The sequence below is a fragment of the Carettochelys insculpta genome, chromosome 1 (genome assembly GCF_033958435.1).
Source record: "Carettochelys insculpta isolate YL-2023 chromosome 1, ASM3395843v1, whole genome shotgun sequence".
In the NCBI taxonomy this organism is placed as follows: domain Eukaryota; kingdom Metazoa; phylum Chordata; order Testudines; family Carettochelyidae; genus Carettochelys; species Carettochelys insculpta.
This window is the reverse complement of record NC_134137.1, coordinates 341,273,025-341,283,920: the sequence shown is the minus strand read 5'-3', so window position 1 is coordinate 341,283,920 and position 10,896 is coordinate 341,273,025. Positions and strand designations below refer to the sequence as shown.

Below are 10,896 nucleotides of genomic sequence, written 5' to 3'. Positions count from 1 at the left end.
GGGGGCTGGAGCGTACAACCTAGGAGTAGTGGTTGAGGGATTTGGGTTTATTTAGTTTGCAGAAGAGAAGAATGAGGGGTGATTTGATAGCAGCCTTCAACTTCCTGAAAGGGGGCTCTAAAGAGGATGGAGAGAGGCTGTTCTCAGTAGTGACGGAAAGCAGAACAAGGAGCAATGGTGTGAAGTTACAAAGGGGGAGATGTAGGTTGGATATTAGGAAAAACTATTTCACCAGAAGGGTGGTGAAGCATTGGAATGTGTTACCTAGAGAAGTGGTGGAATCTCCATCCCTAGAGGTTTTTAAGTCCCAGCTTCACAAGGTCCTCACTGGGATGATTTAATTAGGGTTGATCCTGCTTTAAGCAGGGGGCTGGACTAGATGACCTCCTAAGGTCCCTTCCAGCCCTAGCCTTCTATGATTCTTGAAAAGGCAAACTCATTTGCTCAGCTATTTGTAAATAAAGGAAAGTTATTCCTCTAAGGGTTCTTTCCAATAGGGGGTGAAAGGAGAGTAGGGATAGATAGAAAGGACAGGAAGACTTTGGAAGCAAGTTTTTGCACTGTAGCAGTGTTTCCCAAATGGTGTTCCGCAGAACTTCGGGTTTTGCGAAGTGAAAATAAGGGTTCCGCAAGAAAATTCCATTACAATAGCTGACTCTTCTGGGGTTCCTTGCCCTGCTGCCGCTGAAACAGTAGAACTAAATTGAATTGGTTTAATGGCTGGCAGGCCAGTGGGAGAGATCCAGCCATTAAACCAACTAAATTTAGTTCTGTTATTTCAGTGGTGGCAGGGCAGAGAACCACAGATAGCCCCTCACTCGCCCTGCCACACTGCCACACTGAGCTGTGATCTTGTTTTTGTTAATTTTATTTAACTGCCCCTGTGGATTTAAATTAGTAGTAGCATTTAAATTTAATCTGTTAGATCCTGCTTCTTTAAATTGTGAAGTAAAGTTGCGTTAAATCTAATTTCAGCACATTGGATATATATTATTATAATTGGTATTTTTGAGTTAGGCCCGTGCCACAGATTATTATTACTAGATTAGGTTTATTCCTAGAAATTTCCAAGACACAACATTGAGTGTGTAGAGGGGCCAGCCAGGTGGAGGCATCACCAACTTTAAATTTCTTTAGGTGTAAAGGACTGCAGCAGAGGAGTGAATAGAATATTCCAACCTATCCAACATCATCACTGGGATACTCAGGATTTCCTTTAATGTTAACATCAGGTGCTCAGCCACACAGTTTAGTGTTGCCTGCTCCCAAATAACCCTGGGAGGAAAGTAGGAACTTACATTGACTTTGTAGTTCCATAGGCATATGTTGAGGGCAGGTTGTGGGAACGGAAAGACTGTGTCCAAGATGTGCTGTGCTACAAGTGATCACAGTAGGCAGGGTTTGGATTCCAGAACACGTGGTCCGAAGATGGCTCAAAGCCATTGTTTTACCTTATCCTAATTTCTGTGCCAAATGCAAGAACACAGGCTCTAGCTGTACATGCCTAGGTATGGACTGTACGTTCTTATAAGGACTGTCTGTGGATTAAAGCCAATTGGCTTTAATTTTAGCCCCCTAGCCCTGGAGAAGGCTCTCAGAGACCTAGTAACCCAATAACTTTTAACTAAATTAAACCTAAAATAAATTATCTGAAACTGAGGGTGTAAGATGTTCTTAAGAGCAGAGCAGGAAAACCCCAAAGATATGTAAATGTCACATACAAATAATAACAATAGCTGGGTTAAGGCACAACAGATATGCAGTTGGTAAGTGTATAACAGACAGGAAGTTGATCAGCCACATTTTGATTGTCCTACAATCTGAGATTGAAAAGCTGGTAAGAAAACCACATCAGGGGAATTACAATGAGTATATTAAGAATATACCGGTGAGCAAAACTCAGAAATACAAATTTCTGGCCCAGAGGTAAGCAGTGTTATTTAAATGATTAACCTTGTTGCCTCAACAGTATTTTATCTGCATTTTGTATGATAAATTAGAATCTACTGATTTTGTGCATTGTAGGCTTGGGAAATGTAATTCCCATTTAAAAAAAAAGAGATTAAACCAATAGGGTGTTTTGGAGAAAATGTAAAGGCTTAATATTGTAAGTGCAGAAAGAACATCAGATCATGGAAATGAAGTATGGTACCCAGGATCTATCATGGACATGAAATCAGGGGCAGTGAGCTGTATGGGTCCCTGGGGCCTGGCTCCAGCAATACTAGGATCAGCAGTCTTCTCTGGCCCCTCATGGTGACCCACCTTGCTTCCCCAGAGCAACTCCTGGCCCTGCCTGCTTCCTCTACTCACCTCCCCTGAGGGTCCCTGCCTGTGCTGGGAAACAGGTGCCTTTGTTTTGTTACTAAACTGAGACCACTGGCATGAGAGAGTGAAGTCTTTTCACCACAGCTATGGTTGCCATCTAAAAAAGAGGAAACTCCTGACAGGGAGTATATCCGTATCAGTATGTACCACTCACCTTGCAGTTATGTGTTGTAGTATATTTAGTTCATTAATACAAGGTGAGTTGGTAGACACTGATACAGCTACACTCCCCCTGGCAGGGGTCCTCTTTTTTGGAAGTTCAAATGCAGTAACCCTAACTACAGCCTTAGTTACACCTGAAACATGTTTGGTTTCTTGGTAAAGAAAAATTTTTGGTTTTCAAAAAACAAAAACAAAACCCCTCTCAGAATATTTTACCAACAATTTCTGGCTTCATTTAAAAAACATTCCTCCTCCATGCTCCCCTCATTTATCAAAGAGTACCAGCCAGCTCTAATAGTGTCAAGTGTGAAGGCCTTGGTGGCTGTCTGTTTGTAACAAATGTTCAACTGTCCTTTCTTATGCAATTAATTACTAGAGGCCTGGTTGGCAGCTCCACTTGTAAGTGGAAGTTGGGCTGGAAGAAGTGTTGGACAGAACTTGTTGTAATACACATCCTAAGTGTATGAGCTGGGCCCTGCACTGCCAAGGGACGGGAGGGGCTGGCAGGGTTTGGGGGTGGGATGGCTGGAATTGGCACAGTTTGGGACGTGGCTCTGTTGGGGGACTGGGCCAGGCCCTGAGGTGGCTGGGAGATGGACTGGGGTCAGCACAGTGCTGGGGGATGGGAAGTAACATGGCAGAACCTTGCCTGGATGGAAACAGCAAAAATAGTATATATGATACTGAAATCTAAACTGAATGCTTATATTTTAAAAATTACTTAGTATGTGCTCCTCAGCCTAATCAGACACTGCAACACTCTGTTTAGGTAAATAATATCATGATCCATTAGTAAGAAACTTGGAGTAAAATAAAAACTATTATGCTCAAAACTGCCAAAGCACTTCTGTAAAGCCACATCATGGGCCACACTGGCTACCTCTAACTTGCATTCCTCTTGTGAAAGAAGAATGCAAATGAGGGAAAGTGAACATGCAAATTAAGTGTTGATTTACATATCGAATGCTTCATTTGCATAATCTCTTTTCAAAAGAGATACTTTTGAAAGAAAACAGCAGTGTAGATGGGACTCTTTTGAAAATAAACCATGTCTCTGAAAGAACCTTTCTTCCTATTTTGTTTTAGGAAAAAGGGCTCTTTTGAAAATAGGGTTTATTTTTGAAAGATCCCTGTCTATACTGCTTTTTTTCTTTCAAAAGAACCTCTTTCAAAAAGAGATTATGCAAATGAAGTGTGGGACATGCAAATCAGTTCTTCATTTGCATTTCTGATTTCCCCCATTTGCATTCCTCTTTCGAAAGAGGAAAGCAAGTGTAGACGTAGCAACTATGTTTAACTGAGAAGGTGTTATAATCTGGCAGAGAAATGACACAATGTTTTGGAGACAGAAGAAGTTAAAAGAGAAGATCAGGAACTGAGCACACAGACTGAAAGACAGACTAGATGAAACAAGCATGAAAATAGAAAGGCAAAATGTACAGAGCCTGAAAATAAGGATGTAAAAGATGTGTTCACAGTGGTCAGGCTGCTTATCAGAGTGTTTTCCCCATGATCAAACATAATAAAAAATCAGGATGGCAGAGTTCTCCGTGATGGTGATGATATTAAATACAGATGGAGAAATTACTGTGCACCAGACACTCATAATAGAGGATGAAAGAAAAGAGAGCATGGCACTGGCGCTATCAATCCTGAGAAGAAGTGGTGCTTGCTATTATGAAACTGAAGCCTCAGAAAAAACTTTGGATAGATAATGTTCCTGCAGAATTGTTGATTGATTACTAAGCATAATGCTGAATTTAAATGGAAACATTGTAATGATGTATGGATGACTAGAAATTGGCTGGAGACTGAACAAAAGAAGGTTTTCTGTCCTTTTCAAATAGGGGAGACCTGGGAATGTAGTAATTGCATTATTTCCCTGACATTGAATGTGAGCAAAGTTCTACTCTATATAATCCAGGATCTCATAAAACAAAGTATAGAGGAAGAATAATCAATGCAGCAACCTGTTTTTTGATAGTTTCAAGGCAAATTTAACCAAATTATCTCAAAGGGATAGCAGTGTTAGTCTGTAGCTTCACAAAACAAAGCAAACAGTCCAATGCCACCTTAAAGACTAACTATTTTATTTATTAAGTGATGAGCTGTGATGGAGTGGGGATGCATGCGAGAGAGTAAGGCTGGATGTGTGTGGGTGACAGGCAGATTAGCTCAAAGCGGCTAAGGATGACCCCCTGGGGCTGTAACCTAAGATGGCAGGTAACACCTGTGACCTGAATGACAAGAAGTCCTGTGGCACCTTACAGATTAACAGATATTTTGGAGCATAAGCTTTCGTGGGCAAAGACCCGCTTCATCAAATGCATGAGTGGGGGGGTGGTTTCAGAGCGGTTTCTAAAGAGGGGGGTCCCAGCAAAAGGGAGAGCCAGAGCTGACAAGGTCTATTCAGTCAGGGTGGAAAAGACCCATTAGCAGTGGTATGTATGAAGAGAGAGAAAAACGGGTCAGATAAGACAGTGGGGATATGGCCCATTGTCAGTCTAATGTGAAGATGTTAACACCTAAGGCAGAGAAGCTCCATTTGTCAGGTGCAAGCCACTCCCAGTCTCTGTTTAAATCTTGGTTTATGGAGTCAGATTTGCAAATAAATTGCAGCTCAGAGACTTCTTTCTCCATTTGACTTTTGAAATTTCTTTGTTTCAGGACTGGCACCCTTAAATCTGCTACTGAGTGTCCAGGGAGATTGAAGTGCTCTCCCACAGGCTTCTGTACATTACCATTCCTGATGTCTGATTTATGTCCATTTATTCTTTTATGTAGAGACTGTCCAGTTTGGCCAAGGCAAATTGCAGTGGGGCATTGCTGGTACATGATGGCATTTATTATATTTGTAGATGTGCAGGTAAAGGAGCCCCTGATGGTATGGTTGATGTTAGGTCCTGTGATGATATCACTGGTGTAGATATGTGAGCAGAGTTGGCAGCAGGGTTTGTTGCAGGGATTGCTTCCAGGCTTAGAGTTACTGTTTTGTGATCTATAGTGGCTGGTGAGGATGTGTTTAAGGTTGGCAGGCTGTCTGTAGGCGAGGACAGGCCTGTCTCCCAAGGTCTGTGAGAGTGAAAGATCGTTGTTCAGAATGGGTTGCTGATCGCTGATGATGCATTGGAGAGGCCTTAGATGGGGGCTGTATGCGATGGCCAGTGGTGTTCTCTTGTTTTCCTTTTGAGGCCTGTCTTGTAGCAGGTGGCTTCTGGGTTCCTGTCTGGCTCTGTCAATCTTAGTTTACTTTGATTTTATTCCTCATTTTGTTGACAGTCCCCAACATGACCCCTAACCATGCTAAAGAGTTTTAAAATATTCCAAAATGTGAGATTTTGAAAGAAAGCAGAGTTCAGCCCCAAAAACGTTGCCCTGTTTCCCATTGGCTCTTGTCACTGCTACCAAAATTGTTCCAAGTCAACAATGAAGTTCTCAGAAAGAGACACATGGTTTTAAGGCCAACTCAAACAGTCAGATAGAACTATTACGCTAAGCTGCTTAGCAGGCAGCAATCTCTCTTGGTGGTCACTCAATAGCGAATAGGACATCTTCATGTCACCCTCTTATCTGTGAGTCTGTTGATGGCTGCTCAGCCTGATTCTGGAGTTGTAGGTCTGATCACAGAAGGGGCAGGTGCTGGTAACTGTTGGAGGGGCGCAGGAGAGTTTTTGTCGCTCTTTTCTTCATCCTCCTCTGCACTGTGGTGGGACCTCTCAAATTGCATCACCCCCTCATGGATTACTGCTCTCCATTGGGGATGGTCCTGCGCAGGGTTCTCCCAAGTGTAAACACTGAGGCCACACTTTTTCATGTGTACCTTCAGCATGTATTTATATTGTTTCCACTGGCCCCCAGTGCTCCACTGTCCTTCTTTCAACTCAGACAACAGAATCTCCTTTGGGAGGCGCTGATCAGACATCCACATGGCCAGTCCAATGAAGTTGTTGGGGAATGATAATGGCTTCAATGCTGGTCATGTTTGGCTCTTCCAGGATGCTAGTGTTCAAGCACCTATCCTCCCAAAAGATATTTAGGATTTTCCTGAGGCAGCGTGGATGATATTGTTCAAGTGCCTTCAAATGTCCTGGTTTGTGAAGCCCCTTTGTCTCAGATGGGCAAAAGCAGAGCTTGCAAAGCTCAGATGATGCTGGATTTCTGTGTCAATGTTGAGTTCAGTGGAAAGGTGACTTCCACAGTATGAAAAATACTCTGCATTTTCCAACAGTTTTCCGTTGACTTCAGTCGAAGGTACAGGAGATTGTCCTGTTGGTGAGGGTCTGTAGACAGCAATAACCTATATAGTAACCACTAATTAATGGAGCATTTAATTCACAGCAATCTTCTCTTCCCCATAACTATAAAAAATAAGAAAAGGATTAGAGCACCATTTACTATTATACATAATCAGGCAATGGTAGCACAACTGTCAGCAACGTAAACTGTAACACAGGTGTAGCTTGTATCCTAACAAAACAAGAAAGCAGTCACGTAGCACTTGGAAGACTAACAAAATAACGTATTACGTGTAAACTGTGGCACTTGAAAAGTTCCTGCAGAGGGCCTCTCTAATGATACAAGCAAGCCTGTTTTTGTCAGTAGCTGCTGAGTCCTGCAACTTTTGGAACCCTGACTGTAGCTACCCAATGGCTTCCTCTGCCTGATCGTCTCCTCCCTTTGGAACACTTCCTCTTTGCTTTCAAAAACATTGTGTAACATAGAGGAGGCTGAAACAAAACAGAGAATACAGTCAAAAACTTTGTTCCTCTTCAGAAGGCACCTACATCTTATGTTTGCCCTTAGAAAGGTACAGTCAACTACCCTACTGCTCTTGCTGAAGCAGTAGTGAAAATAATAATCAAAAATGGAAGCCGGTACCTTGGTTGACATAAACAGGGTATAAGTGTCAGAAAACAAGGGAACAACAGGTAAGCACCATCTCACACTATCTCAGAGGCATGTAGGAATTACCAGATCACAGATCAGTAGTCCCATCTAGTCTGTCTTGTATGGTAGTCTATAGCATATGGTTTTTGAAGAAGATGTAAAAACCCCGATAGCAGTGCTTTCCAAATGGTGTTCCATGGAACCCCTGGGTTCCGTGAAATAAAAATAAGGGTTCCACAAGAAAATTCCATTGTGGCTCTGGAGCCAAATGCGCCTCCTTAAGGAGTCATTTGCAGCTTTGAACACTGCCACTACCAACTCCTCTGCAGCTCTCTGCCCTGCTGCTGCTCAAATAGTAGAACTACATTTGATTGGTTTAACAGCCCGCCGGGCGGTGGGAGGGATCTGGCCATTAAACCAATTAAATTTAGTTCCATTATTTCAGCAGTGACAGGGAAGGGAGCCACAGAGAGACCCTCACTTGCCTGGCTATCCTGAGCAGCTGCACCCCTCCAGTGGGTGTGGCTTGGCTCAGCCCCAACAGTGGAACACCTCCACGCCAGCCTTCCTTCCGCTGGGTGCACATGGCTGCCCAACAGAGGATCCCCAGACAGTGCCATGGATAGGATAGTCCCAGGGGCCAGTTTGGGGCTGAGGTGGGTTAATCCCAGAGATGGGAGGCAGATATGGGGCTCAGAAGGGTAGAGACTGGGAATGGGGTTCTGCAAAATTCATTTGAGTTTAAAAGGGTTCCGTGGCCAAATAAAATTGGGAAACACTGCCCTATAGTAAACATCTGCAGAACAACTTTCCATGGGGAAAGTTTCCTCCTATCCACCTCAGTGACTGATTCATGTCCAGAAGCCAAAGGTGTTATACCCTTATAAACTGAATTGATCATACCTAATATAACTGTTCATGTTTTCTTCCATATCAGTGGCTAATCCTTAGCTGTGTGGTAAGTACAGACTATCACTACTTTGAATGGAAATTGTGACTCCTTGCCACATCAAAAAACACTGCCATGTTTGTACCTGAATTCCACATAATAGAGTAAACTATTTCATATCCGGCAGCCCTGGGACTGGGAAGTTGCTAGATATTCCAATACTCTAGATAATTGCGAGGTATACCTAGCAATGCATAACACTAAAGAAAAACAAGATTATATATTAAGAAACAAACAAAAATGCATGCAGAGTACATTATTTGCCAACAACTGTAGTATTGCACACTGTAACCATATACTATATTTGCTTTATTTATTTGTATTTACTTTCACAATACTGTACTTATGAAAAACGTAACTAAATTTTACTTAAGGGTAAAATGCTGGTTATTGGAGAGTTCTGGATGATAGAATGCTGGATATGAAAGAGATTACAACACATATTTCTTAAAAATTCAACTTAATTCTGAGTTATATGTTAATCAAATAAAATATCTGAGGGTAAGAAAACCAGAGGAACACTGTAAAGTTTGTGTTAAAGTGTTTTCTAGTAAAACTCCATATAAAGAAGGATATTGTCCATTCTCAATATATTTTCCAGACGTCTTTCAGGCACGTTCCACTAATGCATAAAATGCCAATGACAGTGAGGGGGCACAGGAATAATGGGCTGGATGAGGTTTCAGTGAACAATTCATTCCTATAATGAACTCTCACACACCTGCCCCAACACGAAGAGACTTTTCTGGCCCAGAACATATTCCAGCTGACACATTTGTACATGTCAAGTCCCCTTTTTGCTTCTGAAGTACAGATTGTAATTAAACAGTTATTGATTTTTCCCCAAGTTTTACCAGTAAATCAGAAATCAGAAATGCAATCAGAAAGGCAAGGAAGCAAAGGGGTAACAAAATGAAGCAGACACAGTCACGAAAGGGGACAGAGACAGAAATGAAAGGTATTCACAGTGGTCATAGTTCTGAACTGGACATGTTATAATGATATCTTACACTATCAGTGCACCTTTTATTCCTGTGTACTTTCATACATACAGCATCACTGAAATATAGTCAGCTCTTGGGGGAAGCTTTATAGACAGCCACAGACCAACAATAATATGAAAGAATATTTGGCTGAGGACATACCGGAGTACAATGCCGCTCATATGCAAAATGTCATGTGATTCAAGCCTACAGACAGCAGATGGATCGTGGCTTTTAAGGTCTTAACTAAAACATACCCTTTACCTCAATACGTGTACACAGTAAATTGGAAGGAATACAATTAGTCTGGCTCACATGGAAGAAGTGCTGAGATGACCAGGTGGGATTCAGATGTTTGGGTCCAAAAAGACTATGGGAAAATTTTCAAAAAGCATTTAAGTGACTAAGGGGCCCGAAGTGACTTAGGCGCCTAGGATTCTAAATCTCATTGCCTTTGTGACACAGGGGCTCCCAAGTGGCCATGTCACCTAGGTACTTTTGAAAAGTTCAATGACATTTCCCAAGAGAAAACAGGACACCACATCGGACTGGCACAAACTACTTGCCTGAGCCCTCATTGCAATATGGGACTGGCACAGTAACTCACCCCTGCCCTGCCCGCCCCCCAACAAAGCTGGGACTGGTGTCATCCTTGACTGTCTCTAACCCCTACCTTAACTCCACTTTTCCCCTACAAGTTCCTCTCAAGCCCACTTTTTTGACCAAAGAGGGTGTTTGTCCTGTTTGCTCTTGCCAACTGATCACACTGGCAAGAGCAAGTGGGACAAATGACCACTCTTGCCAAACCAGTTAGGAGATGGTTTTGAAAAGGGAACATCCCAGCCAAAACGGGACATGCAGTCAGTCCACCAGACTTGGGCTTGTCTCTAAACTTTCCCTCAGTTACGTGTGAAGAACTACAGTGGCAAGGTAGCGCACACCAGCCTAAGCAAGTGACATAGGAGAACCAGGAGCAATAGTCTGAAGTTACAGAAGGACAGGAGTAAGCTGGATATTAGGAAAAGCAATTTCACCAGGAGGGTGGTGAAGCACCGGAATGCGTTGCCTAGAGAGGCGGCGGGTCTCCATCCCTGGAGGCTTGACACGGTCCCGGCTGGGATGATTTAGATAGGGTTGATCCTGCTTTGGGCGGGGGCTGGACTCAGTGACCTCCTGAGGTCCCTTCCGGCCGGAGTCTATGACAGTTCTATGAACGACAGGGCGGCGGCCTGCCCACGCCAGCGCACTGCGCCGGCACGCCTCGCTAGACCGGCTGGCCGGGGAGGCGGCCGCAGCGCAGCGCTCACCTGCAAAGCCTCGGCACGCAGGGGCACGGCGGGTCACTGCACAGCAGGCTGTGGCGACGGACAAGCAGTACAGAGCCCTCTCGGCTTGTCTGCGGCCACGTGAGCCGGCCACGTCCCGCACCCACCCCTGCAGCAGCAGTACAGCGCGTACGGACCAGGAACCCGCCGCTCCTAGCCCGGGTACAGAGGAAAGGAGCCGTAGGTGGCATGGCGCATGCGCACGCGCTGCACCCTGGGAGCTGTAGTTTCTCACCTTCCCGCTCACTTCTCCGTAGGGTGC

At 43.8% G+C, this 10,896-nt stretch overlaps 1 long non-coding RNA gene across 1 annotated transcript; it reads right to left on the bottom strand.

Moving 5' to 3' along the window:
* Positions 1-4,558: 4,558 nt before the first annotated feature.
* On the bottom strand, positions 4,559-10,782 carry LOC142007472 (uncharacterized). Its single transcript, XR_012643944.1, has 2 exons — positions 10,617-10,782; positions 4,559-6,848 (listed from the first exon to the last, which is right to left on the bottom strand). It is a non-coding gene; the product is annotated as an uncharacterized LOC142007472 (long non-coding RNA).
* Between the last annotated feature and the right edge of the window lie 114 nt (positions 10,783-10,896).